Source organism: Sphaerodactylus townsendi, linkage group LG15, assembly GCF_021028975.2.
Source record: "Sphaerodactylus townsendi isolate TG3544 linkage group LG15, MPM_Stown_v2.3, whole genome shotgun sequence".
NCBI lineage: Eukaryota > Metazoa > Chordata > Lepidosauria > Squamata > Sphaerodactylidae > Sphaerodactylus > Sphaerodactylus townsendi.
Genome location: NC_059439.1, coordinates 15,280,687 through 15,296,886, shown reverse-complemented (window position 1 = coordinate 15,296,886; position 16,200 = coordinate 15,280,687). Strand labels below are relative to the sequence as shown.

Below are 16,200 nucleotides of genomic sequence, written 5' to 3'. Positions count from 1 at the left end.
ACGATCACGTAACGTATCTCTTTAAATCTATGTAATATGTCTTTGGCATATTAACGGAATGAAGTATAAATTCCTTGGTTTTCTGAAGCAAAACTGAATATCTGGCACTTGAGAAAAATCACTGTATACTGCTACACCCTGTGGAAATGTGGAATAAGCTTAACTCAGCCAAAAAGGGAAAAGATCTAGGAATCTTTGTACTGGACCAAATAAAGTGTATGAGTTGGACAGAAATAGTTGCATGGTCACAATAGGACAAGCTACACTTCAACTTATTGAGTTAAGCTTTACAACAGTGAATTTTTCAAAAGTGTATTATCTTTCAGCATGCTGTGGAGAAAATTAGTCAAATTTAAACAATTATCCTGTGTTTGAAAACACGTTGCATCTGTCTATAATATAGATAGGAAGTATCATCTGCTGCTGTAGATTCTTACATTTAAATCTTCATACTGCACATTTTGAGCAACTCTTTGCCTTAAAATCTTTTCAATTCATTCCAATAAAGCTATTTCATGACAGGGGGGCTGTGTGGTTTCCGGGCTGTATGGCCATGTTCTAGCAGCATTCTCTCCTGATGTATCGCCTGCATCTGTGGCTGTATGCAGTGTTGTATATCGGTACGCATAAAAGCAATACTGGTAATGTGACCTACAATTATATGTGCACAACTTTTGTGGATTTTTGTTGTGTTGTATTGCATTCCATGGGCTTACATGCAGAAGCGCCGGAAGGTTGTGTATACATACTATAATTACTTGTGCTAGATCCCTTTTTCTGTTCCTTCCTATTCTTGTGTGTTATATTATTTGAGAAGTATACTTTCCATAGGTTGTTGGGGTTTTTTTGCATTCAACATTCAGATTAACCTGTACACTCCAACACATGCCAGCTGGGTGACCTTGGGCTAGTCACAGTTCTTCTGAGCTCTTTCACCCCACCTACTTCACAGGGTGTTTGTTGTGAGGGGGGAAGGGAAAGGAGTTTGTAAGCCCCTTTGAGTCTCCTATAGTAGAGAAAGGGGGGATATAAATCCAACTCTTCTTCTTCTTCTACATTCCTGGAACAAGTTTCATTCGTGTAATTTAAATATAGTTGGCATATAGTGGCATATTGATATTTCTGCTGTATTCATGCTTTGAGAAATAAATGTCAGAGGGGGTGGTTAGTCTTTCTTGTCCTCCCCTCTACCCTGATTACACCATCTTCCCTGGATCTTTTCCCTTCTCACTTGTTACACTTTTGTACACATATTGGCTCACTTGAACGCATCCACATATATGCACCAGGAACTATTAAAAATTGTGGTTTTCAAACAACTGGGTTTGTTTGGAATATCGACTTTTTAAGGGGTAGCTTTAAAGAGCGATTTACAATAAGAAAACATTTTAAAATGTACAGTTCTCTTAAAACAGATTCATGACTATCTTTCAAAACAAATTGACTAAAATTCTGCTGTCTGTATTTTTAAAAAAAAGAAAAAAAAACAGAGGAAGAATCTGACTCCAGTGGTTTATTAATGTCACGTGTTGGGCATTGCACTATTGTGTTGGGCATTGCATTATTATAGCTGGAACAAACAAAATGTTCTTCTTACCATTGACCAGTCACATTTCAGGAGAAGCTACTCACCTTATGTCGTCCCCCCCCCCCCGCAAAAAATGTGATAGATGCTTATATAGGGATCACTGGGAGAACTTAATTGGCTATGTTCTCTTGATGTTCCCCTCCCTTAACCTATATCAGCTGTATGGACTGTGGGAAACTTATTAGCTTGGCTTCTTTACCAACATTTGGTAGTGGAAGGGAAACCTAAGATTTCTACTTCATTACATAAAATGAGAGGACACTCTCTTGGAAAACCCCTAGCTAGTGCCCTTCTGGAAATGGTTCCCAGTAGCTTGAGAGGAATATACACAAAAAGTAGTATGCATCTTGCTTTTGTAATTGTGAGAGAGTGGGGTACATTTCCAGGTTACAAATGCTATGGGGAAAACAGTATAAGTTTGACCACTTCTGAGCCCAACTTTCCTTGGCTATCCCAACTTGGAGATGAACCTTTTACTTGTTGAGCAGTTATAGTAGTGTGGATGTTCCACTTAAAATAGCAGCTATTCCAGCTACATGGGTGGGGGGCAGCGCGGAACCAAACTAGTTGCACATTTTCTTTGTAAGCTCTTGACTAACTGAAAAATATTTCTTTGTACACCTTCTAGTTATGCATGTCCACAAGTACACAGTCATCATATGTTTGTGGCTTAGTATACAGTCATTGTATTCATTGTAGTATAAAGCCATTGTAAGGGAAGGTTAGAATTAGGATGCAAATTAATGATTCCATTTGTGTTTGTAAAATCCCCCAAATCAATAAAGCTGTTGAGTGAAATATCCTTTGGAGTGATCAGTATTTGAATGTAGATTTTGTACCGGGGCACAAGCTGAGCAGTACTGAATGTGTGAATACAGATGCCACTTGCATAATTACCTGTGGTGTAAACTGCTTCCAGGTGATTTGGCAGGAAAGATTTGGGAAAATGGAAAATAAAGTCAGGGTTATTCACTACCACAGTTGTGTGGGGGCAGATATATAGTAAGTCCAAAAGGGAAGAAAAATAGGGCTACACCAAACAATGTGTCAGCAAACCCAAGAGGGGAAATATGCAAGGTGACTGGTGGCAGTTTTATTGTCATGAACAATAGCATTTTGCTATTTAAACTTTGTCACGTCTGCTTTTGGTATGCTACTCATAAGGTTCTAACCATAAAGACTGATTAGCCTATCTAACTTTAAACATGGTACGTAGTGCTGTTTTTGTGGCTTGGGCTATTAGAAACAAAAAAGTTTGATTCTGGAAATATCTGCATTTTAATAGCCCACTCCAAAGGGGGACAGGGGGGAAATCCGCTTATAAAGGCAGCACAAGCCTGCGCCAGCAGATTTGCTCTCCCTGAGGCATTTAGAAGAAGAAAAAGAGTTGGGTTTATACCTCCCCTTTCTCTCCTGTAAGGAAACTCAAAGGGGCTTACAATCTCCTTTCCCTCCACACCCCCCAAACATTCCTGTGAGGTGGGTTGGGCTGAGAGAGCTCCAAAGAACTGTGATTAGCCTAAGGTCACCCATCTGGCATGTGTTGGAGTGCACAAGCTAATCTGGTCCACCAGATAAGCCTTCACAGCTCAAGTGGCAGAATGGGGAATCAAACCCAGTTCTCCAGATTAGAGTCTACCTGCCCTTTAACCACTACACCACACTGGCTCTGTTTTCACCCTGGTGAAGGAGCAAATTTGCCAGCAGGTAACCACCATGGCCCTCCGTAGTAGCCAGATGTGGTGCAGAGCACCATATCAGTACCCCTGTGCCTCCACCGGCATAACGGGCATTCCAAAGGCACTCTGTAAGCACACATGACCTGAGCTTGTTTTAGGTAACACTTGGCCATTATAAGTATTTATTAAGAAACATTCATAACACCCCCATTTTATTTCAGTTACATCTAATGTAGTGAAATTGGTCACATCTGATCTGGTAACAAATACCAGTTTCGGCCCATAGAGTATTCTTTATTAACTTTGCAATTTCAGTAACAAATTGTTCATTAAATAGGATTCTTGGAATTTGGTTAAGGATTTATCTTTGAACAAGGGTTGTAGCTTCCTTAACTCCTAACCTGGATAATACTAGGAGTAGGGGCATTTTTGTCTTTCTCTGCTACAGAATTGGACAATTTGAATTGTGGAAAATAGAGCCTGGATTATTCTTAAATATGACTATGTTGACTTATTTGCGTGAGGTGGAAAGTGTATCTTTTGTGTGTTTTCAAAATATGTGTGAATGATACAAAATCCATGCCTTCCTAAATGATGCTTACAGAAATATCTAATGAAGTTTAGGGTCATGTGATCATGGTCAGAGTTCTGTACCTATTTGTGTAGATGCCATTGTTAATACTCTACACAGTGGAACCTCGGTTTTCATTGGTAATCCGTCCAAAAAGAATCGATGAAAACTGAAACCGATGAAAACCGAGGCAAACTTTTCCATAGGAATCAATGTAAATACAATTGATCCGTTCTAGGCACTCCAAAAAACATACCAAAAACACATTTTTTGGTGAATAAACATAGTGTTTAATGCTGAAAACAGCTTCAGAGGCAGTGAACCAATGTCACACTAGAAAGCTGTCCAAAGAGGTCTGTTTCCGACGCCTCTTTAAGATTTGTCTGAAATGGGGCAAGACATTGTCATTAAACAAGTTGCAGACACGGCCTGCAACAGCTTTGTCCGGGTGATGTTTCTCCACAACCCCCTGCACCTTACTGCAAATCAATGAAAACCAAGGCAAAATGTGAAAACCGGGACAAATTTTTCACTGAAAAAATCGATGAAAACTGAAACCGATGAAAACCGAAGGCAATGAAAACCGAGGTTCCACTGTATGTGTTATAACCTTCCTGTCATTGATATAGCTTGGGAAATATTCAAGCCAAGCTCTAGGGTTTCCTGCTTGGGAGAGGGGAAATGAGAAAGTTAGCCCTGCCTCCCTGAGCAACTAGTGGGAATAACCTAGATTCAAGTTCCCCTCCTTACCTCAGAGCAAAAGGAATCTCACAGTTGAGTATCGAAGATTCCAATCTTTGGTTTGCTGCAGAAGGTTGCACATCCTTTGAGTGGGAGATTAAAGATTACGCAAGTAGTCTTCTGCTTTCAACAAGATTTGGGACATATTTCTTGACCCACCCTCCCTAACAAATGCCAAACTGCTTTTGGAGCTGGAGGAAACTTCAGAATCAGTTTATAATAAGAGGCCAGCTGGTCAGAAAAAAAGGCCAGAAACCCACTACGCTAGCCCAGTTCTTTGGAGACTGCCATTTAGTTTCCTTTTGCCGTCTTTCCAAAAAGTTGACCGAGGCCGCTTGCAAATCAGCAGTCAAAATTTAAAGCTAACGAATAAAGCCCTGTAAGTAGTTTAAATAGCAGCCAGCCAAGAGGGAAATCAAATACGGAGGTAAAAGCTTCGGTATACAAAAATGTCTTAACGGCAAAAAGGGAATAACAGGAGTTTGGCGGGCTTCCCAGAGACTGTTCTATGATATAAAGAATATTACTGAGAAGGTTCTTAGTTTGCTGGACACAGTGTTTTCCCACAGACAGGCGGCCTTCTGTACTTGCCACAGCATTCACCTGCAGGAACTTGTTTTACCATGCAGATCAGATTTGCTAAATTGAGCAACTACCCTGTTTCCTTGTACTGCTACCACATAACATTTATGTAATCTATATTCTTAAATATATGCCTGTTTTTGATCATCTGTAAGCCATTTAGACTGCTATATGTATTTTTGTATTTTATAGAACTAGTTTGGAATAAGCAAGGCTTATAAAAAAGAGGCTAGAAGCAGATTATAGAAATTATGTTAAAAGAGCACTCCCCTTAATTAAAAGCATGGATAAAAGCAATGGTTTGGCCTGGGGCAGAAGGCAGCCCTTCAATTGCCTTGGTCCCAAGCCACTGAAACAGGGGTCCCAAAACTTTGTGAGCCTTGGGGCATATTTGGAATTCTGGAACACCATAGTGTTTGACAAAATGTCTGCCATATTTATATAGAGCCAGCGTGGTGTAGTGGTTAAGAGCAGGTGGATTCTAATCTGGAGAACCGGGTTTGATTCCCCACTCCTCCATCTGAGGTGGTGGTGAACCAGATGAGCTTCCGCACTCCTACATTCCTGCTGGGTGCCCTTAGGCTAGTCATAGTTCTCTCAGAACTCTCTTAGCTCCACCTGCCTCACAAGGTATCTGTTGTTGGAGAGGAAGGGAAAGGAGCTTGTAAGCCACCTTGAGTCTCCTTACAGAAGAGAAAGGGTGTGTGTGAATCCAAACACTTCTTCTTCATAGAAGGTGGAGCCAGCCCCAAAATGATTCCCACGTCTTAACTTCAGACACATAGTGCCAATGTTTGTGCTGTGGTGGTAGCTGCTGCCAAAGCAACATTTAAAAAATCTGCACAGCCAATCAGAAACCTTGTTGAGCAAAAGTTACTCCTGGCCCCGTTCCCTTCCTTTAAAAAAATCACATTATGAGCTCCAGAAAAGGTGTTGACAGGTATCATGGTGCCCATTCAGGGACCCCTGCATGAAGGGTATATGATGTAAGGACAAGTACTTTGAATTGTGCCTCTGTACAGGTAGAGAACTGATGCATCACATTAAGCACAGGAATGATATTATCCCTTTCATGTCTCCTCTGTTTTGTCCTACATTTGAGACAGCCACCAGTGACTATAAAATGTTTGCTAGACAGGAAGAGTGCTAACATGCACCTGTATATTTACATTGCTACAGAAATTATTTGAAATGCTATGTCATGCTTCTGGAAAATACATATTTTTGGATTTTGCCAGATTTTCTAAGGGACTTAGATTCGTAGTAGCAGCCACTGAGACTACATTAATATAAATCCCCAGTATGTTTGCACGCTGATATTCAGTTGTTAGAATGAAGCAGTACGTCAGCCACATAATAATCAAAACCATGTTCATCGTTAGGCTGACAACACACGATATCAATTGTTATGCATGGCTTATGGCTCTTGTATAAGTGGAAAGCAAGGCATGCGAAGTAGCTTTTTGCCAGATTCTGTCCATTTTTACCATATTAGAAATTGCTGAGATTGCTGAGGAGAATTTTGATTTCATGATAAGCACTTAGAATCTTTTTGGCTGCTGAAATGAAACTTGTAAGATGCTATCAATCCGTTACAAAAGCTGTAATCCATCTAGCTCAGATGATTGCATTTTATTACTTGCAGTCTGTATCCTTGCTCAACCTCATATCAACATGCAGGGAAAGACTAGCCTGGTTTTATTACAGCACTGGTAAACGCCTCCTTGAGAGGGAGAGACAACTTGGGGTCCATAAAGGAGACCATTGTAAGTCCTATTTAAATTGAACAGATCTGGGAAATTATAGGGCTGCCTGGAATATCCAGTTAGTGGGAATGTCAGTAGAGCAGACCATGACTTGTCAATTCCATGTTATGTTGGATAAAACTGATTACCTGCATATGTTTCAACCTAGCTTGAAGCAAGGTTTCAAGGCTGACTTTGGTAGTGCTGGTGGAATTACCTTTTCCAGGAGAGAGATGAGTGTTTGCCCCTGTTGATTCTTCTAGTCTTTTGTGGCTTTTGCTAAATTGTTTGTAGTATTTTTCTGGGCTACCTGGCAGAATGAAGAATAGGAGAGACAACATATGATAATAGTTCCACTACTAGGTATGCACAACTCATAGTGTTGGGATTCTACTACTTCACTCTGTGGGATCCATACTGTGCTATGCTGGTAGAGTTCATCTTCTGCCCAAATGCATGGAGCTACTGAGAAAGGTTGTATGAAGGTTGGGAGTTTGGTGTAGCACATCAGTCTTTTCATATATATTATAATGTGTTAATAAATAAACCAGTAGGACGATAGGGTACATATGTCCCATGGCAGTCAGAGAGGAGGGGGATAGGCATATACATCAAAATTGAATTCTGTGTTGCAGAATGGGGTTGAAAGGGATTGGGAAAGGATGAGGGCTGTAGTGAAATCAAAATATTGGTGACACCTATGTATCTTCTTCTCCTTGAACCCTCGTCAAATCCATCAGCTGATATTGAGAGAGCTGATGTCAAGAGAACGAAGATCACTCCAGATACGGCAAAGTTGTTGTCTTAGCGATATAAATCAAGTAATCTCAGAACAGGTGATAGGCCTGTTATGGAAGGACTGCTCTCATTGTGTCCTCCATTTTATCCTCACGATAACCCTTCAAGGATGGTTAGACTGAGTGTGCGTGACTGGGTCCAGATCACCTGGGAAGCTTCAAGAGCAAGGATTTGAACCTGAGTGTCTCAGATTCAAGTCCAGTAGTTTAACTAGTTACATCACATGGGCTCTCACTGTCCTCTAAATAGTTGCAGCTTTCAAATGCAGCACTTTAGGGAGGCAGAGGCATAGCAGCACTCCCTAGCTCAAGCACTGCGCAGTTGAGAATTCACTCCATCAGAAACATTTACTTGGGATGGGTTGCTCATGTTCACACACACACACACAAAGCCTTTATTGGCATCATACAGTAAAACAATTTGTAACCAAAAACGTTTTACAACCAGAATAACATAGTTACAACTCAAATAACCATCATTTAATATAAAAATCTCCCTTCGCAGATGTGCCAATAATATCCAACAGAAACTTGGCAACTAATTCAGAAAAATCCTGATTTGATCCATCCAGGAAATACTTTATCCTTTGATCATCTGTCATATCTACATTAAAAGATGTAAACAATGGTCGATACTTATACCTTAAGCATTCCCTATTTGGACAGTGAAACATGATATGCTCTAGTGTTTCTACTTGTATGCTGTTGCAAGGGCATAATCTTTCGATCTTTGGTATTTTTTGGAATCGACCCTCGAGTAGAGCAGATGGCAAAATATTGAGATCTCTTGCTAAAGAGAGATGCACGTCTCCAATCTAAAATTAATGCATGCAAAGTAAATAATGAGACATACAACTTCCTTTGCTTCAACTAGTGATTGATTTAGAGGTGAGCAAGTTGAATTTGCTGCTATTAAAGATCTTTGATAATCCCATTCAAAGGGAATTTTTTCTTTTTTAACAATTTTTTTGCCTCTAAATAAGATAACATTGATGTCACATCCATAGATATGCCAATTTCTGTAATCTTATCAACTATTTTATCATGCCAGTTTGAAGTGTTAAGTTCAGAGAGCAGTAAGCATGTGAGCTACCTGGCTTGGAATGATGGTGGATTTTTAACCAGTATATAGTTATGTCCAAACTAGGGTAGTTAAGGAGACATAGGCCTAGTTCAATGCGTGAGGCTGCATAAGACAACATGGTTGGGGAAACCCATAATCCTATGCAGAAATTTAGAGTGTAGAAGTGTTTAGACTGGTGTTTTGGGCTAAGAAAAGGACTGGAAAGCCATAGAGTAATGAGGAACTGCTTTTTTGCATTGAATGCCTTGGAATGTATTGGTGTCCCTTTGGTGTAAAAGAAATTCACTAAAGCGTTTACAGTTGGAGTGAAAGCTTTTACTGATGCCGTTTTGACATGGAGCTGTCCAAGAAAGATTATAAGTGAACAAAATACCCCACAAATTATTTGTATGTCTTGACTTGTTTCAATTTCTTTTTTGTCGCTACTTTTCAGGGTTGTTTTTTCCATACAGTCTAGCAAACACCATAACTTTTTGATTTATCAAAGTTCAGTTCCAACTTGTTTCATTTACAGTAACTGTAGCATCTGTTCATTGAACGTAACAGGCCTACCCTAGTGTATGACATTATAATAGTATCATCTGCATAAAGAAGCGCCGGTAAATGTGTATTTCCCAGTTTGGGGCTGTGTCCATCAATATCCCCAAGTTCCAGTGGTAAGTCCCTTAAGTATATGTTAAACAAGGTCGGAGCAATTATACACCCCTGTTTCACCCCTTTGTTGCTTAAGATATTATTGGTCAATGCCCCCTCCTGAGTGCATTTTACCCGGCAAGAGGTGTTGGTGTGTAATTGCCTGATTAAAAAAAGCAGTCTGGGGTCGATGTTCAAATCCTCCATTTTCTTCCATAACAAGTCTCTAGATAGTGAATCAAAGGCTTTTTTAAAGTCTAAAAAAGCAACATAGAGCTTGCCTGATCGTTGTTTTAACTGTTTTTGGGCAAGGTGGGCCAGGACTATTGCGTGGTCATAAGTAGATTTTCCTTTGGAAAAACCTATTTGTTCGTGTCCTATGACCTCTTGCTCTTGAATCCACCTGTTTAGTTTAAGGTGGAGAAACCTGGCATATAATTTGCCCACTACAGACAGCAGGCTGATGGGGCGATAGTTAACAGGCTCCTGATAGTCACCTTGTTTATAGATTGGAACTATTATCGCTTCGAGCCATGTTTTTGGTATTTTTCCTGTTGAATTTACCTGGGTAAAAACAGAAGACAGGAGTTGTGACCACCAGCTTATGTTGGATTTAATCAGTTCAGAAGTAATTAAATCAGGGCCTGGAGATTTGCCATATTTCAGATCTTTTATTAGGAAATTTATCTCTTGAGGAGATACAGGCGGCCAGTGTGGGATGTTTTCTGGATTGATGTCTGCACTCGTTGGTATGCTGCTATCATTAAATACTTGGTTAAAGTAGGCAAACCATGTTTCCGGAGAGATACAATATTGAGGGGCCTGTTTCAACAAGAGGGATTTATTAACACATCTCCAAAATTGTTTAGGGTCTTTGGAATTCAAGGCCCGAAATAGACGTTCCCATTCATACTCTAGATTTTGTTGTGATTTTATCTTTATCAAGTTATTTAGATTGTTTTTCAAGGATGTTAAATGATTGTATAACCTTGGGTCCCTATTCTGATGGAATAGGTTATAAAGTAGCCTTATTTGTTTATTTATTTCTATAGATTCTTTATCAAACCAGGTTCTTGGTCTGTTTTGAGGAGATGTTACAACTACTGATAAATGTGCAAAATGATTAGTAATTTCCTGTTGTATTTGGTTATATAAGTTTACCCCCTCAGAGGGTGATTTAGCATTCATAATCATCTGTTTATTTGCTTGTATTGTAGGGGAGTGCAGAAAAATTGTCATTTCATGATCAATAATACTTGACCAAGTTATTTTCCTATGGAATCCTTGACTTGTATTCAAATTTATCTCCGGCAAGGGAGAATAGTTAAGAGTAAGGATAATAGGGAGATGGTCACTTAAGAAATAATTCCCAACTTCAAAATCCTCAATATGCTGGAGTAAACCTGGGGGGATCAAAAAATAATCAATTACACTGCACCCTTGTTTAGAGACAAATGTAAAGTCCGTGGCATTTTTAAATTTGTTTAGTCCATTTAACCATATTTTATTTGTTACAAGGGCCATTTTTGCTAGATGGATACCAGCTAGGTTTGTAATCTTATCCCTCAGGTTTCTCAGATGGGGAGTAAGTAACGTTTGGATAAGTTCTTGATCGAATCCTTCCATTAATAACTGTTGGGGAAAATTGATGCCCACTCTTGCATTTGCATCCCCTGCAATAATTATATTAGTATCTGGGAAGTTTCTTTCAAGATTCTGTAAATAGTCAATCAATCTACCCCAGTTTTTGTCCAAGGTTGTTTTTTGTTGGTAGGAAGGTAGATATATATTCACTATCACATAAGGATGGAGGCCCAATTTAACCCAAGTTGCCTGAGCTAATGGGGGACAGCTATTAAGAGCTTTAGATTTAACAGATTGGGAGATCAGGGTAAGTAAGCCTCCTGAAAAGCAGCCAAAGTTTTTGTCCCTTGTGGCTGGAAGGCAAAAGGCCTTGTATCCTGGAAAATGAATCATCTGTGAACACCAAGACTCCTGAATTAAAATAACTGCAAATCCTTTCAAGTAATCTTTAAAACTGGCAATGTTCAACTTCTTATCCCACCCAGCAATATTCCAAGAAATCATCTTTGCACGGGTGGGGGAATTATGTCAGTCCTCTACCGGCATTGTTTCAATATTCATTTCAAGATTTTTCACGCATCCATTTGCTGCTTCCCTAGTAGTTCCACAGATAAGGTCTTTAGTATTGTTTCCAACCAAGTCTAAATCTGAACATTGGGGAGCAGGTTCTAGGGTGATAGATGGCTGTTCTTCTCGCAAGGATTTGTTGGCATTGTCAGCCGAATGAAGGATAATGGATGGAATGCTGGCAACAGGAATAAAGTCTACATTGCACGTAATAGTCCGTTGGGTGCCTTGTAGATCCATGGGTTTAGATGGTTTTATAGTGAACTCTTCAGGTCTTTTAACCACTTTTGTATGATCATTCATCATGAAAGAATTAGAACCCTCTAATAAATCATTTCTTAAAGAGAGATGGTCGTTGTCATCGTTTGGTACTTCTGAAACATTGGAATTTTTAGCAGGAGCTGTAGATGAAACGAGGACCACTTCTTCCAATTCTTTGGCCCAAGATTTGCCAGGGGTCAATCGGGGCATTGAGCCCTCTAATACCTTTGTTATACGCCAGTCCATCTCAACCTCCTGTACTTGGTGTGTTTCCAATGATATCAGGTTAGTTTCCTCATTGATCAGAGTGTGCCTACAGTCCTCATCGGTTGGAGTAAGCCTACAGTCCATAGAGTGCAGCACTTCTACTAAGGTGTCTTGAGCGTTTAATAATCAAACTCTCTTTAATTGCCTTTCTCCCATCATTTCCCATATAATGTTGGACATTTTGATCTGTTAGCCTGTTAGACTTTATGTTTCCATGAGTTGTTACTGGTTCTTCAATCCTAAGTTTTATAATTTCAGTGACTCTAAAAAAATTCTATTACTCCTTTCCCTCCATCTGCTTCCAATTTATGATTAATTTCTGAATTTCTTTTGCGCAGACGCTTTGTTTCCTTGTTTGAGCAGGTTGGACACTAGTAATTTCTGCCGTCACTTCAAATCAATTAGCATACATTCCTATGAGTGTCCTTAAAAACTCTAGTGTAAAACAAAGATCGGATATTTTCTCGGCTGAAGATACCTGGATTTCTGGCAGCAATAGAAAGCGTTGGTATCTCCTGAAAAGTTGTGAACTTTACTACTAAACGCAAATTATCAGTGTTTGAGTAGTCAGGGAGAGAATTTGTATTCCAAAACTGGCAACCAGGCTTGCTTTAGGGAATATGCAGCAGACTGCTAATAGAGTCTTTTATTTGCCATAAATTTGACCATTTATTGTAATTATGTCTGTGTTTTCCTATCAGGATTGCTATTTGGGTCTTTTAAAGTACCTAAAGACATATATCTCTTTGAAGGGGTGGTTTCCTTTTAAAACTCCATGCTTTATCATTCCAAGAGGAGGCTAAACAAGTTATAGTCTGTGATAACGTTGCAAGATTTTTTAATATGAGGTTTAAGGACTTAGAAAAGAGATTGCTCATGTTGATTGGCTGTCCGTAAGCCAATGATTTTGGCCCCACTCCCCTGAATAACATCTTCCTGCTGCGCTCAAAGAACTCGGCTCTGCCATCCCAATCCCTATTAATCCCAACAACCTTTGCCTTGCACCAGTAGCACCTCCCACCAGTGGTTGAAGAATGTGCTTTGCAAGAGTACGCATGTGTAAAAATTGAACCACCCCCTCAATTCCCCTCCCAGATAGTTCTGTGCTGAAGTCAGTACTAAGCCTTATCTGCCAAATATCAGTTCCATAACTACAGCTGTAAAGTCATCTACAGACTGATTGAGCAGTCTGCTGGGAGCAAGTCAGCTGAATGATGCTGCTCCTTGGCTTTGCCAGTCGCACTGGCAAACTGTGGTACTACAAGTAGAGGTCAAAGCAGAGTGCTCTTGCTGATTGTGTGGGTCCTACCTTGGAGTTTTCTGCATGGTGGGATGTATGCCTGTTAAAGAATGGTGGAGTCAGCAGTTATCCATTCCTTGTAGCATTGTTTGCTTGGATTGCTTCCCAGGTCTAACCTTAAAAAACAGTAGACATTATGGGTGTTTGACCAGCAATAGACTGATGGCTGATGGTCACCTGGGGCTGTAGTGGGTCACCTGTGAGCCAGTGTGGTGTAGTGGTTAAGAGCAGGTGGATTCTAATCTGGAGAACTGGGTTTGATTCCCCACTCTTCCACCTGAGTGGCAGAGGCTTATCTGGTGAACCAGATGTGTTTCTGCACTCCTACATTCCTGCTGGGTGTCTTTGGCCAGTTCCAGTTCCCTCTGAACTCTCTCAGCCCCACCTACCTCACAAGGTGTCTGTTGTAGGAAGAGGAAGGGAAAGGAGCTAGTAAGCCACCTTCAGTTTCCTTACAGGAGAGAAAGTGGGAAATAAATCCAAAGTTGTTGTCTTTTTTGTATTGTCGAAGGCTTCCACAGTTGTGGTGGGTTTTCCGGGCTGTGAGGCCGTGGTCTGGTAGATCTTGTTCCTAATGTTTCACCTACATCTGTGTAACAGACTTCCCTCTGTGATACACCTCTGAAGATGCCAGCCGCAGATGCAGGTGAAACGTTAGGAACAAGATCTACCAGACCACGGCCACACAGCCCAGAAAACCCACCACAATCAGGCTTCTTCTTCTAGTTGTACTCTCTGTGTCCCCACTGGCATGGTATCATACTAATAATTGTGTGATAGTGTAGTGGCAACATATCTGCAGCTGCTCCCCACCCACCCCCTTCCCCATGCCTTCTCTAAGGAAGCAGAGTGGTTAAGGAAATGTAGAGTTGATACATCTTGGGGGCATGGGCAAACTGGTGTGGCAGGGTGATGAACCTGTATTCTGGCCAGAATACTGTTAGCAAGGTCTGTTCTCTTGCCTGCATGTTCGAACTGTCCTTTCTGTAGGCCTCCCATCAGGAGATTCCTCCCTCCCATGTATGTCCTAAGTATGTACAGTAAGAGTCCAGAAAGTTACATCCCCATGGTGCAGCCCCTGTCATCTCAGTTATGGGTATTCTGGCTGTTGTTCATATAGTGCTTACGAGAGCTGTGGTTGCTTGCAGACTTAACTGGTATCCAAATTGTGTCAAGGCTTGAAAGGTGGCAAGAGACCATGGAGTGGGGCACACATACAGTTTACTGGCACAACGTAGCAAAAACATGACTATGCTCTGTTCCACAGGAAGATGATAGTTCGATCAGTTTGGGGCCACAGCTGAGGGGCAGAGCATCTCCTTTACATGCAGAAGGTCTCTGGTTCAGTATCCAGTCTCTGGATCGGGTTATAGGAGATATGAAAGGCCTCTGCCTGAAGGCCTGAAGAGCTGCCACCAGTCAGAGTAGACAAAACCAATGTAGACAGGCCAGTGGCCTGATTCACTATAAGGCAGCCTGACATGTATTTTTGTTTGCCGCATTTAAATTAGATGGAGCCAGATGAAGCTCTGGCTCTGCATTTGAGGGCCCTTTAATTGTTCTGAAGGAGGGCTGAAGTACTTGCCAGCAGAAGAATCAAGTTGATTGTGGTGGGTTTTCCGGGCTGTAGATCTTGTTCCTAACATCTCTGGTAGAGCTGTTGTTTCTAACATTTTGCCTGCATCTGTGGCTGGCATCTTCAGAGGTGTATCACAGAGAGAAGTCTGTTCTGTGTCTAGTGTCTAGTGAGAAGGGAATGTTTAGTGGGGTTTATATTGCCCATGTCCCAGGGTGGGGAAACAATCAGTAAGTGTTTGGGTGGAACTTGCTATGCAGAGGTGTGTTTGAGAGCATTGTATTGCGGGTGGGGCTATCAGTCCATTTACATATGTAGTTGCATTTGCATTCCCTGTAGCAGCAGCAGTATTGGTGAATGCAAATCTTGTGTCTGGGTGGAGTCCATTGTCCATGAATTAAGCTCTACCCCCAAAGCGGTGGGATGAATGAGCAATCTATATATATAAAATCTAATCTCCCAAACTACTGGACCGATTGCTTTGAAATTTGAACACAACGTTGCATTCGCGTTCAGCCAGGTTTCCATACTGTTTCCACACCTCCTGTTTTGTACATGTCACAACTGTGCCAGTTGTTGTGTACATGCCACACCTGTGACAGTTGGAACCACAGTTCTGTTCCGCAACAGCGCCATCTGCTGGCCGTCAAAGCAACACCCTCTGATACAAGGGAACCAACCACGCCTTCCTTGAAAACCACTACCTTATAGAGTGAAAGGGATGGGGCGGGCCATCTGCACATGACCCACCCGCCCTAGCGAAGGAAGGGGAAGGTGAGGGAGGGTCCAGGGGTTTGCGCTGAAATTTGAACACAATGTAGCTCATGCCTCCCAGCGTGTTTTACACTAGATAATTCACCTGCAAGGGAAGGGAGTGAAAGGGACAGGACCAGCCCACCTGCACATGGGCCACCCACCCTAGCAGAGGAAGGGGAACATTAGGGAAGGACCGGCCAGGTTGCCATGCAAGGGAACGGGAGAGAGGGAGGGGAGCGAGGGGCCCCTTGCCCCTCCCCTTCCTTGCAATCATTGTGCAATGACACATGTTCGAACCGTTCGCTTCCCCTTTTCTTTCTTTTCCACTTCACCAGACTCAGCCACAGCAACGCGTGGCCAGGCCCACTAGTTATGAATAAGAATGGCTGATGACTAGCAAGATCCTGCCCTGTGCTTGAATTGAACAAGTGATTTCAGGAATAAGTTCCTGCAGTTGCTCTCAGACCAC

The 16,200-nt window shown here is 41.4% G+C and overlaps 1 protein-coding gene across 1 annotated transcript in view; it reads left to right on the top strand.

The window, feature by feature from the left end:
* ZNF652 (zinc finger protein 652) overlaps positions 1-16,200 on the top strand; it is a 37,407-nt gene that overhangs the window by 3,423 nt on the left and 17,784 nt on the right. The gene's annotated exons all lie outside the window — the stretch shown is intronic.